We start from the raw sequence: 13,833 nt of genomic DNA, 5'->3' as shown, positions 1-13,833 counted from the left end.
TTTTTACAATTCATGAGCATGGAATGTTTTCCATTTCATTGTGTCCTCTTCAATTTCTTTCATAAGTGTTCTATAGTTTTCAGAATATAGATCTTTTACTTCTTTAGTTAGGTTTATTCCTAGGTATTTTATGGTTTTGTTGCAATTGTAAATGGGATTGATTCCTTGATTTCTCCTGCTGCTGCTTCATTATCGGTGTATAGAAATGTAACAGATTTCTATACATTGATTTGGTAGGATGAAACTTTACTGAATCTGTGTATCAGTTCTAGCAATTTTTTTGCTGGAGTCTTTTTAGTTCTCTATATAGAATATCATGTCATCTGCACATAGTGAAAATTTGACTTCTTTGCTGATTTGGATGCCTTTTATTTCTTTTTGTTATCTGATTGCTGAAGCTAGGACTTCCAGTACTATGTTAAGTAACACTAGTGAGAATTTTGAAATCAGAATAATGCTGGCCTCATAAAATGGGTTTGGAAGTTTTCCATTTCTATACTTTGGAATAGTTTGAGAAGAATAGGTATTAACTGTTCTTTCAATGTTTAGTAGAATTCACTTTTGTAGCCCTGGGCTTTTTTTTGCAGATTTTTGATTACTGATTCAATTTCTTTGATGGTTATTGGTCTGTTCAAGTTTTTTATTTCTTCCTGTTTCAGTTTTGGTAGTTTATATGCTCCTAGGAACTTATCCATTTTTTTTCCAGATTGATTTGGTGGCATATAATTCTTCATAATATTGTCTTATAATTTTATTTCTGTGGTATTGGTTGTGATTTCTCTTCTCTCGTTTGTGATTTTGTTTATTTGGGTCCTTTCTCTTTTCTTTTTGATAAGTCTGGCTAGGGGTTTATCAATTTTATTAATTTTTTCGAAGAACCAGCTCCAGAATCAATTTTTTCATTGATTTGCTCTACTATTTTTTGTTTGTTTGTTTCTATATTATTTATTTCTGCTCTCTTCTTTATTTCTCTTCTTCTATTGGATTTAGGTTTCTTTCTTTTTTTTTTTTTTCTAGCTACTTTCGGTGTAATGTTAGGTTGTTTATTTGAGATTTTCCCTCTTCTTAAAATAGGCCTGTATTGCTATGTAATTCCCTCTTAGGTCCACTTTTGCTGCATCCCAAAGGTTTTGGACTGCAACATTTTCATTCTCATTTGTTTGCACGTATTTTTTAAATTTCTTCTTTAATTTCCTGGTTGACCCATTCATTCTTTAGTATCATGTTTTTTAAGTTCCATGTATATGTGGTCTTTCCAAATTTTTTTGTGGTTGACTTCAAGTTTCATACTGTTGTGGTCAGAACAGATTCTTGGTATGATTTCAATCTTTTTGTACTTTCTGAGGCCTGATTTTTGACCTAGTGTGTGATCTATTCTGGAGAATGTCCCATGTGCACTTGAAAAGTATGTGCATTCCACTGCTTTAAGATGAATTGTCTGAATATATCCGTGAAGTCCATCTGGTTCAGTGTGTTATTCAAAGCCATTGTTTCCTTGTTGATTTTCTGCTTAGATGATATGTCCATTGATTTAATTGAGGTGTTAATACTATTATTGTATTATTATCAATTAGTTCCTTTATGTTTGTTATTGTTTTATATATTTGGGTGCTCCCAAGTTGGAGGCATAAACATTTACAATTGTTAGAAATTCTTGTTGGATAGACCCTTTGTTATGATATAGTGCTCTCTTTATCTCTTGTTTTAGTCTTTGGTTTAAAATCTAGTTTGTTTGATATATGTATTACTATTCTGGTTTTCTTTTGACATCCATTTGCATGATAAATGTTTCTCCATCCACTCACTTTCAATCTGCAGGTGTTTTTAGATCTAAAAAGAGTCTCTTGTAGGCAGCATATAGATGGGTCTTGTGTTTTCATTGGCGTGTTTAGGCCATTTACATTCATAGTAATTATCGATAGTAATGTATTAAGTGCCATTTTGTTACTTGATCTGTCATTGTTTCTGGTGACTTTTTCTGTTCCTCTTTAGTCTTTTTCACTCTTGGTCTTCCCTTCCCACTCAAAGAGTCCCCTTTAATATTTCTTGCAGGGCTGGTTTAGTGTTCATGAACTTCTTTAGTTTTTGTTTGGGAAACACTTTATCTCTCCTTGTATTCTGCATCATAGTCTTGCTGGATAGAGTATTCTTGGCTGCAGATTTTTCCCTTTGAACACTGCTGAATATATCATGCCACTCCCTTCTGGCTTGCCAAGTTTTTGTTGAGATAGTGGCAGCTAGCCTTTTTTTTTTTTTTAAAGATTTTATTTATTCATTTATTTGAGAGAGTGAGAGAGAGAGAGAGCACATGAGAGGCAGGAAGGTCAGAGGGAGAAGCAGACTCCCCGCCGAGCAGGGAGCCCAATGCGGGACTCGATCCCGGGACTCCAGGATCATGACCTGAGCTGAAGGCAGTCGCTTAACCAACTGAGCCACCCAGGCGCCCGGCAGCTAGCCTTTTTTTGTTTTTCCTTATAAATTAGGGATTTCTTTTGTCTTGCTCTTTTTAGGATTTTTTCTTCATCACTATATTTTGTAAATTTAACTATACTATGTCTTGGTGTTGGTCTGCCTTTGTTGATTTTGATGGCAGTTTTCTGTGCCTCCTGGATTTGGATGTCTGTTTCTTTCCCTAGATTAGGAAAATTTTCAACTATTGTTTTCTCAAATAAACCTTCTGCCCCCCTTTCCCTTATTTTTCTGAGAGTCCTATGATATGAATTTTATTACATTTGATGGAGTCACTGAGATTCCTAAGTCTATTCTTGTGATCCATCATTCTTCTTTCTCTTTTGTTCAGTTTCATTATTTTCCATAATTGTATCTTTTATATCACTTATTCATTTCTCTGCTTCTTCCATTTTTGTGGTCATCACATCCAGTCAGTTTCAAATCTCAGTTATTGCATTTTTCATTTCTGACTGATTTTTTTAGCATTTTTATTTTTGTGGTAAGGATCTCTCTTATGTCTTCCATACTTTTCTCTAGCCCAGCTAGTATCTTTATGATTGTTGCTTTAAATTCTCCATCAGTTATATTACTTATATCTGTTTTGCTTAGATTTCTGGCTGTGACCTTTTCTTGTTCTTTCTTTTGGGATGAATTCCTTCATCTTGGCATTTTGTCTAGGTCTCTGTCTTCTTCTGTGTATTAGAAAATCCTGTTATGTTTCCTTCTCCTGAGAGTAATGGCTTGATGAAGAGGTCATATAGCATCCAGGTATTGTTTCTGGTATGTGCTGTGTGCACTCTGATGTGTTTTGGCTGCTCTATTCCTAGGTCTGTTATCTGCAGAGTTTCTCCTTGCCTGCAATGGGCAATGTTTGGACCTTAGACAAAGTGTGGTGAATTTTTATTAGGGGTGGTCTGGTCTGCTTGTTAAATGAGACATGATGCTACTTCCACTAGAACTGAAGCTTTTCAGAATGCTATGGTCAGTAAATGTGGTACATGTGTGGGTTCCTCCTGGTCTTCAGGGGATGGGGCCTGCTGCACTCATCCTTAGGCACACTTGCTTGAGAAAAGCAGTATCAGCAGAGTGCAGAGTGGTGGGACTTGGTGTAAACAGGTTAGGCAGTCAGTGTTGACATTGCACTCTTTCCTGAAGTTGGTTTATGATGAGGGGTGGGGGTGGGAGATGGTGCCAGCCAGCTCCTTTGTCCCCAGAGAAGGGAGTTTGTGCTTGCTGCTCTCAGGAAAGTACTTCCAAAAGAGAGAATAATTTCCCTTCATGTATCCCAGGCATTTTTGAAATGACTGTTTTCACACTGTCTGTCTCTGGGTTGCTTGCCTTCCTGGAGCAGCATGGTGCACTTTTGCTTTATCTCAGCCATGCCTGCTGACTTTTAAAACTCCAAACTTTAGGGCCTGGTGTGTCAGGGACCTATGCTGGTCTTCTGGGAGAGAGTCTCACCATGCTGCGACTGATGGAGGTTTGATTGAGAAGGGCAGTTGCACCAGAGCGCAGGGGTGTGGGATTTGGAGCAAGGCCAGCTAACAGCCAGTGTCTGATTTAGCTGCCCTCAGCAGGTAATTCTGTGCTTATGCTGAGGGGCAGGGGAGGGAAATGACCTCTGCCAGCTCTTTTGTCCCTGGAGACATGACTCTGAGAATGCCACCTCTCACATATGCACTCCAAGAAGAGTGAACATTCTCTCCCTATGTACCTTAGGCAATCTTTATTTATTTTTATTTATTTTTAAAGATTTTATTTATTTATTTGACACAGAGAGAGAGACAGCGAGAGAGGGAACACAAGCAGGGGGAGTGAGAGAGGGAGAAGCAGGCTCCATGCTGAGCAGGGAGCCCGATGCGGGGCTCCATCCCAGGACACTGGGATCATGACCTGAACCAAAGTCAGACGCTTAACGACTGAGCCACCCAGGTGCCCCTAAGCAATCTTTAGATCATGCCATCTGACCAGGGTTCCTTGCCTGCCTTCTCTCCAGGAGTAGGGCAGCACCCTCAGATCCCTATCCCAACCAAGCCTGCCAACCTCTAGAACTCCAGTCTTTGAACCCCACTGGTTGCAGAAACTCAAGAAAAGCAGCCCCTCTCATTTTCCCAGCCAAAGACTTTGGGGAATTATTCTCCTTTTATATTCCCCTGTGCACTCCCCCCTCTCTCTCTCACCTTTTTCCATGACCAGGGCTCCCTCCCCTCCAGAGTACCTGTGATCCCTTTCTCCCCCAAACCACATCTCTGCACTTCCTAACTTCCTCTATGTGGCCTCTTCTCTCCCTCTAGTTGTGCAGTTTGTTCCCTCAGTCTTCAGTTTGATTTCTTGGGTATTTAGAATGAGTTGATAGTTATCTAGCTGTGTTCAAGGGATGAGTCAAGCCTAGGGTCCTCCTATTATGCTGCCATCTTAGCTCTCCTATCTATTTACCAGTGTTTTCTTATAGAGTGTGAATCCCACACAGACAGGCTTTATGACTTTCATGTACCCTAACAATTTTTGCTTTCATAGGCTTCTTTCTTCATAAAAATACAAAAATTATATTTTATGGTTGCATTGACATTAATGCAATCAAGTCAGGATTATATTCACTTTTATTCTTCTTATTTTAAAAGATATTAAAACATGGACCCCTAAAGAATATTGTGGGCCTAGGCACTGTGTTTACCATGCCTAATGAGTATGTTGGCCCTGGCTTCAAAAAGACAGGGACAGTGCTGTCTTGGCCACCACTGTATGCTCAATATCTAGGATTGAGTAGATGTTTAATAATAGTTCTCAAATGAATAAATAGATTAAAATTTTGCTAAACAAGAAGTATTTTTAAAAATTTGAGCCACAAGAGACTTTAAAATAATTTTAACTGAGTCAAGATATACTTATTTCATTAAATTTCTTCATTCTTACTTGTGCTCTAGTTTTGATGTACTTGAAAAATATTCTACATTCTCTCATGATATTTATTATTTAAATATTACTGATATGATTTAAAAAAATAAATAGATCCTTGATCATCTAGCCTTCTACTTCATTCTGATATCCAATACTTGTGATCAAACTGAAGATATAGCCCCATGCTATATATCAGATTATTTCATTGTTTTTTTTTTCTCAGTAATTTTCTACTGGTTTTCTTTTATTTTGGAAAATAAGGATACAATAGGTAAATTTGCAGGTCTAATAAGATGTGTAAGAGTTGACTGGCAAGAGTCAGTTTTCCTTTGCCGGTACTTAAGATTATGATTTGGACAATGTTGTGAGTTTTCAATTTTGCCAGTTTACCTAAGGAGTCATCAAGCACTGCCATATTGATCTATGCTAACCATATAGTCCTTGCCTTCAAGGAGTCAAAAGATTAGTGCTATCCTTAAAACAATTTCTTTTCTGGGATTAAGATGTGTGATTATATTAGTAATCAAATAGCTACTAGTTAATTATGGAATAAGAGCAAAATAATTGGTAGTTTTGGGAGAAGAGTGCATCTTAGTCATGTTTGAGCCAAGCAAACTACTCCTGTTCTACTCCATAATACATCTTTCTTTTTGTTTGTTTGTTTCAAATTTTTATTTAAATTGTAGTTGTTTAACCCATAGAGTAATATTGGTTTCAGGAGTAGAATTCAGTGATTCATCACTTACATATAACACCCAGTGCTCATAACAACACCTGCCTTCTTTAATACCCATCACCCATTTATCATGTCCCTTGCCCACCACCCCTTCATCAACCCTCAGGATGTTACAGAATATTTATGTCTTCCTGCTCCTTTAGGCACTGCTCAAAATGTTATTTTCTACAATGAAGATTCATGACATTATTCTTCTTGAAATTTTATACTTTGTCATATTGCAATTCTCATGAGACCAGATATTATTCACTTATAGCATTTTAGGTTGTGTAATTCATGATGACATGGCCAAAAGCTCCTTTATTTCATTAATAACATTTCTCCATTTGTAGGATGCCATAATCTCTGAGCAGGTTTCCCAACATATATTATCCAGCTAAAGAATGCATATTATTGTTTGATTCCACAAAAGATGTGGCTTAATTTGGTTTCAAATTGGAGTCAAATCTCACCTCAATTAAGCCTCCCCTAATCCTTGTTGGTCAGAATCAATCATTTCTTTCCCTGAGCTCTCCCAATATGGCATTTCTATCTCTACTTAGTACTTACTTATTCTGCTTTGGTTATTTGCCTAATTGTCTTATCTTTTTTAGGAGAAAGAAGGAGTCACTCTATTATTCATCTTTGTGCTCCCTTAAGCACCTAGCTTATGCCTTGCACATAGTAGATCACTGCATTAAGAGTTTCAATTAATTTGTAATGTCCATGATATCCTCAGGCTTTAGTGTATGGTTTTAGAAAGTATACATATTAAAAGTATATATGTGTGAGTGTATTTGATGGAACTCTTAATGTGAAATCTGCTTAGATTTTTTTTCAAAAAGGATTTCCATCAGCCTGACAGATTTTAGTGTTTGCAACCTTATCATTACCAGCAGTAAATTTCTTTGAAAATGCCAAGTGAGGGTCATCAAGCTAATGGATTTTTCCACTATGATATTCTGGGAAATTATGCCATCCAACTTGCCAGAAGTTGCTTCAAAGTCAAACACTGAAATATATAAGTAGAGTACAAGAGTGCCTAGAAGATTATTTTTTTAAAGTCTTTCCTATTTTTGTATCTGTATTTCCAATTCTGATTACATATTTCTACTGTCCAATATTTAGATGTCCTTTACCACTTTTAAAATTTACAGTTAGGATCCAGCATTTATTTGAATTCTCAGCTCACTGGATATGTCAGAAAATGTGACCCTGTTAGCAAGTATTTCTTTGAGTCTAAGAAACAAGGAATAAAATCAGGAAGATTAAACAGTAACACTTCATTTGGAAATGGCTTTCTATAGAGCAAGTGAACTCTGATCAAGAGTTAGAATATTATCACACAGGTGCACTGAATAGGCTGAACAACCTCTCTTCTCACTTATTCATGTGTAATTATTGGGAGATGTTGGATATCTTGCTAGAAAGTAAGAACATAGAGCTCCCTCTCAGTCAGACTTTCTGAAAACATTATTCCTCCCTGGCCACTTCTTGTCTAGTTACTCACGCAAGACAGGTCTTCAATCACCTGGCCAATTATAAAACACAACACTTATTCCCTGGTTACTCTCTGGTTTCCTATTTACTTTGACAGATCTCTAATCATTGGATTCATTAAAAGAAAAAGTACCATCCTGAAAATATATTAAGTATATGACAAAGACCCTAGCTTGAGCCTAAGCTGTGCTCAGGTATGTTTCAAAATGCCCCAATAGACAGTATATATATTCCTTGAAGGCAGGTGCCATCTCTCTCATATTTTTTGAGCTGCACCTCTGTCTTCATTGTCACTTCTGAGCTTCTGGTTTGACATTTATCCTGTTCGATTTTTTAATTTCACATCTGATTTTGGCTTGGTTTGATTCCACTTGCCTTCCTTGAACATGTCAGTGGCACTTAGGGGACTCAAGGAAGAGGAGTGCTATATAGAAGGGTGGGAAGATGAAGGGCTGCAAAATGGGGGGGGGGGGAGATCAGCAGGTTTCAGACATATGATGATCAGGGAATTGAGAAATAAGGAGGCCATATTTTGGCTTCTCCAGTCAACAACCCACACCCCAGGAGTCCTTAGATTTTAGGAAATGTATTGGATCTCTCATTGTGTGAATAATGTGATTTACATAATTTTACAGTTGGATATTACATGAAAGAGTGGCTTCAGAAGACTGGAGAATTTGGCAATATTTGGGTATTCTAGCAATTGTTTTTTATATATACAGCTGTCTTTGTTAAAAATCCTGGGTTGGATTTTTAACCTGCTTGAAGAGGAAGATCAAAGAGGAGGGCAGAGAAATCTTCCTTTACCTCTGTGCCAAGGGAGTATATGAGAATTTTAACTCAAGATGTAGCAGTGGATATGATTCAGGAGAATGCCAGAGAAGGCTCTAATTGAGTTCCTATAAAGAAATAAGTTCTTTGATTCAATGTCATCTCTTACTAACCACAAAGAACATGCCAATGCAATGTGCCAATAAAGTAGATTTCTATTATGCTTACCTTGAAGTGCTGTGTGTAATGAAGTCATTGGCAAGCTCTATTTATTTTTATTTTTATTTATTTTTTTTAAGATTTTATTTATTTATTTGACAGAGAGAGACACAGCGAGAGAGGGAACACAAGCAGGGGGAGTGGGAGAGGGAGAAGCAGGCTCCCCGCAGAGCGGGGAGCCCAATGCGGGACTCGATCCCAGGACCCTGGGATCATGACCTGAGCCGAAGGCAGTCGCTTAACCAACTGAGCCACCCAGGCGCCCAAGCTCTATTTATTTTTAAAGGCAAGCAAGAGAAAAATAGTAAAACTCAAATCTCTACATTTCTATTGGTCACATAATGGAAATGTTATTTATTGTGTCTTTATCTGTTAAGAAATGGGAATATATAACTTAAAAAATGTTAAAATTTTGATTTAGTTTTCTTCTCTTCCTCTCCAGTAGTTCTCTGTGTCTTTTAAGAGGTGAAAAGACTAAAAAACTTATCCTTTGATGTCTGGATACTATTTGGTTAGAATAATAGCAAACATTTTGATTTTGAAGTTTTATTTATTTATTTGACAGAGAGAGAGACAGCGAGAGCAGGAACACAAGCAGGGGAGTGGGAGAGGGAGAAGCAGGCTTCCTGCGGAGCAGGGAGCCCGATGTGGGGCTCAATCCCAGGACCCTGGGATCATGACCTGAACCAAAGGCAGATGCTTAACAACTGAGCCACCCAGGCACCCCCAAATGTTTTGATTTTGAAGAAGTAAAACAGAATATTATGTCAATGCTTAGATAAAGTATACAGTGCAAATAAGAAAATGTTAAATAGTCTTCAGACACTAATACTTTGAATTTGTAATAAGTTTTCATTAAACACATTTCTTGGGCTAAGTGATAAATTATAAGAACTAGATTTGATTGTGACCTGTAACATGTTCAACAACAAAATAAATATGTTTATAAAATTAAATGGTTTAATTCTGTATAATTTCTCAGTATGTTACAGTTACACGTATTTCTGTGTAGGAAGAAGTATTAGAGCAAAACATAATCTGTTAGTAAACTAAATATGAGAAATCCTAAAGGTTTTACATCAATATATTCTTTATTTTCAAAGTGAAAGGGATGGTGCACCTCTTAGTTGGTAAGGTTTGGTCCTTGTTTCTTGTTTTATGTCTGGAGGACTAGTTATAACTAAAGCTTGCTTTGAGAACTGGAGGAAACAAAGATGCCTGAGTATATACTATTAAGTCATTACATTTTTTTCTCAGCTAGTTTTTTCTGTTTAATTGAAGTATAATGAACATACAACATTATACTAGTTTCAGGTATACAATATAATGTTGCAACGTTTCTATACATTATTAAGTGCTCATCACAATTATATTCTTAATCTCCTTTCTCTATTTTAGCCATTTCCTCACCCACCTCCCCTCTGGCAACCACCAGTTTGTTCTCTGTATTTAAGGGTTTGGGTTTTTTGTTTATCTCTTTTTTTCTTTGTTTGCTCATTTGTTTTGTTTCTTAAATTCCATATATAAGTGAAATCATATGATATTTGTCTTTCTCTGGCTTATTTCACTTAGCATTATACCCCATAGGTCCATCCATATTTTTGCAAATGGCAAGATCTCATTCTTTTTCATGGCTGATACATATATATCTCACAACTTCTTGATCTATTCATCTATCAATGGACACTTGAGTTTCTTCCATATCTTGGGTTTCTTCCATATCTTGGCTATTGTAAATAATGCTGCAATAAACATAAGGGTGCATATATCTTTTTGAATTAGTATTTTCATTTTCTCTGGGTAAATACCCAGTAGTGGAATTACTGGATCATATTGTAATTTTCTTTTTAAATTTTTGAGGAAATTCTATATTGTTTTCCATAGTAGCTGCACCAATTTGCATTCCCAACAGTGCACAAAGTTTCCTTTTTCTCCACATCCTCGCCAACAACTTATGTTTCTTGTCTTTTCAATTCTAACCATTCTGACAGGTGTAAGGTGATACCTTTTTTTTTGTCAGGTGATAGCTGATTGTGTTTTGATTTATATTTCCCTGATGATTAGTGATGTTGAGCATATTTTCATGTGTTTGTTGGCCATCTGCATGTATTTTTTGGAAAAATGTCTATTCAGGTCCTCTGCCCAATTTTTTTTTTTAATGAAACACAGCCAATTTTATTCAAATTCCCCAAAATTTATACTCCATATGTTAATTGTTCCTAAAATGTAGGTCACCCTTTATATAATGGTTTTATTATTTCATCTTTATTTTATAGTTTTTTCATCTTGTCTTTATACAGTTCTTCAGTAGAAGCCAGAGTCCTGAATTGCCCTGTTAGGAGCCTCTGACCTACTATTCTGATTAAGTTTCTTCTCAATATTCATGGCCAACATCTGGCTTCTAAATGAAAGGCTTTTGGTCTTTTCAATCACTTGCTGATAGGGTGAAACTGCATTGTTACCCATAACCACATGACCTAATTTGGAATCGGTCTTGGCATCCAGCCTTGCATTTCTAATCAAATTTACAACCCATCTTTCAGCTTCTTCTGGAGTCATGTTCAGTTTGTCTGCCAACATGTTAATGCTGATACACTGGTGGATGTGACAAAAAGTCTCAAATATGAAGAGATGATTTTAATTAATTATTTGAGGGTTTTTTTGGTGTTGAGTTGTATAAGTTCTTTATACGTTTTGGATATAATCCTCTTAATGGATATAAATTTGCAGAGATTTCTCCCATTCATTAGGTTGCGTTTTTGCATTGTGGGTGGTTTCTTTCACTGTGCAAAAGCTCTTTATGTTGGTGTAGACTCAATAGTTTAAGTTTGCTTTTGTTTCCTTTAACTGGGGAGATCTACCTAGAAAAATGTTTGTATTATTGATGTCAGAGAAATTATTGCCTATGTTTTCTTCTAGGAGTTTTATGGTTTCAGGTCTCACATTTCCATCTTTAATCCATTTTGAGTTTATTTTTGTGTATGTTATAAGAAAGTAGTCCATTTTCATTCTTTTGCATGTAGCTGTCCAGTTTTCCCAACACCACATTGAAGAGACTGTCTTTTCCCCATTGTATATTCTTGCCTCCTTCATCGTAGTCATAGATTAATTGACCATAAAAATGTGGATTTATTTCTGAAATTTTTATTTTTTTCTATTGGTCTATGTGTCTATTTTTCTGCCAGCACCATACTGTTTTGACTACTATAGCTTTGTAGAATATTTTTAAATCTGAGATAGTGATATCTCCATCTTTGTTCTTTTTTAACATGGCTTTGGTTATTCAGGGTCTTTTGTGGTTCCATACAAATTTTAGTATTACTTATTTTATTTTATTTTTTAAAAAGATTTTATTTATCTGACAGAGAGAGAGATAGGGAGAGCAGGAACACAAGCAGGGGGGAGTGGGAGAGGGAGAAGCAGGCTTCCCGCTGAGCAGAGAGCCTGATGAGGGGCTGGATCCCAGGACCGTGGGATCATGACCTGAGCTGAAGGCAGATGCTTAATGACTGAACCACCCAGGTGCCCTAGTATTACTTATTTTAGTTCTGTGAAAAATGCTGTTTGTATTTTGATAGGGATTGGATTAAATCTGTAGACTCTTTTGTGTAGTATGGACATTTTACCAATATTGGTTCTTCCACTCCATGAGCATGGAATATATTTCCATTTGTGTCATCTTCAATTTCTTTCATCAATGTTTTTTAAATCTTTCAGAGTACAGGTCTTTTAGCTCCTTGGTTAAATTCATTCCTAGGTATTTTATTATTTTTGGTGCAATTATCAATGTGATTATTTTCTTAATTTCTATTTCTTCTACTTCATTATTAGTGTATAGAAATGAAAAAGCTATCTGTATATTAATTTTGTATCCTGTGACTTAACTGAATTCATTTATCAGTTATAGTAGTGTTTTGGTGGAGTCTTTTGGGTTTTCTGTATATAGTAACAAGTCATCTGCAAATAGTGAAAGTTTTACTTCTTCCTCACCAATTTGGATATCTTTTATTCCTTTTTCTTGTCTGATTGCTGTAGCTAGGACTTCTAGCCCTATGTTGAATAAAGACAGCATATAGAACATTATTGGTTTCAGATGTAGAGTTCAGTAATTCATCAGTTGCATATACTACCCAGTGCTCATCAGATCATGTACCCTCATTAATGCCCATCATCCAGTTATGTCATCCCCTCCCACACCTCCCCTCCAGCAACCCTCATTTTCTTTTCCATAGTTAAGAGTCTCTCATGATTTGTCTCCCTCTTTGATGTCTTCCCATTCAGGTTTTCCCTCCCTTCCCCCACGATCCTCTGTGCAGTTTCTTATATTCCTCATATGAGTGAAACCGTATGATAATGGTCTTTCTCTAATTGACTTATTTTGCTCAGCAAAATACCCTCCAGTTCCACCCACGTCAATATAAATGGTAAGATTTCATCCTTTCTGATGGCTGAATAATATTCTATTCTCTCTATATACCATATCTTTATCCATTCATCTTTTGATGGACATCTCAGCTCTTTCCACAGTTTGGCTACTGTGGACATTGCTGCTATAAACATTGGGGTTCATGTGCCCCCTCAAATCACTATGTTTGTGTCCTTTGGATAAATCCCTAATAGTCCAATTGCTGGGTCATAGGGAAGCTCTATTTTTAGCTTCTTTTTTTTCTTTTTAAGATTTTATTTTTTGACAGAGAGTGAGACACAGTGAGAGAGGGAACACAAGCAGGGGAGTGGGAGAGGGAAAAGCAGGCTTCCCGTGGAGCAGGGAGCCCAATGAGGGGCTTGATCCCAGGACCCTGGGATCATGACCTGAGCCGAAGGCAGACGCTTAACGACTGAGCAACCCAGGTGCCCCCAGCTTTGGTTTTCTATTTCAACACTGCCCTGGCTATTTGGGTTCTTTTCTGGTTCCACACAAATTTTAGGACTATTTGTTCCAGCTCTGTGAAAAATGTCAATGGTATTTTGATAAGGATTACATTGAATGTATAAATTGCTCTGGGTAGCATAGACATTTTAACAATATTTATTCTTCCAATCCATGAGCATGGAATGTTCTTCCATTTCTTTGTGTCTTCCTCAGTTCTTTCATAAGTATTGTGTAGTTTTTAGAATACAGATCCTTTACCTCTTTGGTTAGGTGTATTTCCAAGTATCTTATGGTTTTTGGTGTAATTGTAAATGGAATGATTCCTTGATTTTTCTTTCTTCCATCTCGTTGTTAGTGTATAAAAATGCAACCAACTTCTGTGCATTGATTTTATATCCTGCCATGT

Source organism: Mirounga leonina, unplaced genomic scaffold, assembly GCF_011800145.1.
Source record: "Mirounga leonina isolate KUSES-001 unplaced genomic scaffold, KU_Mleo_1.0 Mir_204, whole genome shotgun sequence".
Lineage (NCBI taxonomy): Eukaryota > Metazoa > Chordata > Mammalia > Carnivora > Phocidae > Mirounga > Mirounga leonina.
Note: the sequence above shows the minus strand (reverse complement) of the source record.